We start from the raw sequence: 2,500 nt of genomic DNA on the forward strand, positions 1-2,500 counted from the left end.
GTCACTAAACTGATAAAAGAAAATAGAGTTTATGTGGTTTTCGGGGGGTGTCTGGCATGGAAAACCCGAACAGAGAATAGCGAACAGCGAATAGTCGTGAATAGCGAATAGTACGAACAGTGCGAATAGTGGCGAATAGTGACGAATAGTCGCGAATAGTGACGAATAGTCTTCAATAGTCAGCGCCTTATGCTGAACAAAATCAAAGCAAATAATATGCTCACCTGTCGTCGAAAGAGAGTTTCGTGCATGCTTTAACAAACACTCTAAAGAAGAACAAACGTCAAAATGCAAAAATATAAATCACTTTCATTAACACATCAAGCTCATGATCATCTCCTCGCACAGTGGCGCCCGAACATAAATTTTAGGTACTTACATTTCATCATCCTCATCTGTGCTGTCCGATCCGGCGAGACACGTTCTGTAAAAAGGAATAAAATCAAAATGTGAGGCAAGTGGTTTGTGATTAAAGAGACAAACGAGCTAGTCTGATAACCGTTGCATTAATTAATTATCCAAATAAGCAACAGGATTTCAGTGCATTTATTACCTTTTCTTCTCAGGGCTCAAGCTGTCCTTCGCCGACACATCTCTGCTTTTTTAGCGGGAAAATCCCATCCAACGTTGCTGCGCGGTTGACCAGGAAGTACTGGGTACCAAATTTTCGTCATTTCGTCACAATCCCCCCCACCCTCCACCCTTATTTGCCACTATTTGTTACTATTCGTCACTATTCGTGGCTATTCGTCACTATTCGCGACCATTCGCCACTATTCGCACTATTCGTACTATTCGTGACTATTCGCTGTTCGGTATTCGCGACTATTCGCTATTCGCTATTCGGGTTTTCCAGACACCCGCCGGAGGGCATTATTTGATGCAGACCTAATACATGTATTGTATACTTTCTGGGCTGAGTATGAAACACTCTGCCTTGTATAGGAAGCATTACAAGAGCTATGCAGCGTCTAGAGGAACTTTTGCGGCAAATGTGCCAAGCTTCCAAGGCTATTGGCAACACTGAACTGGAGAATAAATTTGTAGAAGGTAATAATAAAAATAATTATTATTTTAAGGATAATGGAAAATTCATAATACACTTTTTATGAGGATGGCTGACATAAACATTGGGGCAGTTATTCAACTGTACTAGGCTTTAAAATGGTGGAGAAGTTTTGTTTAATATCTGACTTTAGATTTACAAATGATTAAGAAATGTGTAATTTAAGTTTTGCAAACATTCGTTTCGCTTCCAGCAATTATCAAGATAAAAGGGACGTCATCTTTGCTGCCATTTTGTACCTTTAAATCAGGAAACAGGAGCGGTAACAAAGTTTTGGATCAATGGGCAAGGCATTGTCTACAAACCATAAGTCTGTTCTGACAAAGAACAAAAAGCTGTGGAATTGCTCTCTTTAAATGTAGTTTGATCACAGAGCTTGACACCAGGGACATGCTTGACACCCTGTAGAGCTCTCTCCATGTACAAGTGATACACCAATTAACTTTCTCCTTACTGTAAGCATACCAGTAGTTTGTTGTGATACATAATGTATCTCTAAAGGTATTTTGCCTTCTTAGGATTTGTTCTAGTTGAGCTATTGTTTAAAAGATTATAACAGTTCTCATCATGCTGAACATTGCAACAGATTAGCAAAGCTAACCTTAGAACACTACTCCTTTCCTTTGCTGGAAGGACCCACATGCATACTGATGATAAGTAATACTATTTGCAAATTTCCTATTACACGGTGTAAATTATTTTGATTATAACAAGTAATTATCATCTTACTTACAGATGCAAAAGTAATTTGTTGTCTTCGTTCAACATATTTTTAGAGACACAATTATCAAGTGGTCTCTAATTTTGGCAAAACAAAGGGTGCTGCTCTTGTGTCACATGTATTTCACCCTCTACTGTGTCTCATGTTGAGCCGAAATTAAGGACAACTCATATGTATTGTACAAAGCAATCCTCTTTTAAATAAATCATTTATTGTATAGTAGTTTACTGAAATTGTCTTGCTGTTATATGTGGTTAGAAATGCCTTTTACATTCCAAATAAATGGTATGCAGGCTTAGCCAATTCTACCAGGAAGATCTTAAAAAATTGAAATATAGTAATTTGATAATTCCTCCCTGCCTATTGCATTACCATATACTTTTTATTGTTTCATCTTGTAACTGTACTCACCTTGTAGCTGACTCCTCTTAGATGTTCTCCAAAATTAGTGAATTAGGATTGCACCAAAGCCGACACTCGGGTGTGGGAAAAAAACAGTCCGTTGTTTAGAAAATATATATATCAAAAAGAAACAAGCACAGCTGAATGAATTGAGCGAAAATGTGCTGTTTTTTTAAAACAACTATGTATTATTTTTTTGCATTTGTGTTATTTCTCTCTGTTTTATTTTACTCCTTTACTTTCGCGCGTCAAGGTAGCTACACCCCTGGGCCCAGTTTCTCAAAGCCCGATTAATCTGGATTAGTGGAAAT

Source organism: Montipora foliosa, chromosome 10 (assembly GCF_036669935.1).
Source record: "Montipora foliosa isolate CH-2021 chromosome 10, ASM3666993v2, whole genome shotgun sequence".
NCBI classification, from domain to species: Eukaryota; Metazoa; Cnidaria; class Anthozoa; order Scleractinia; family Acroporidae; genus Montipora; species Montipora foliosa.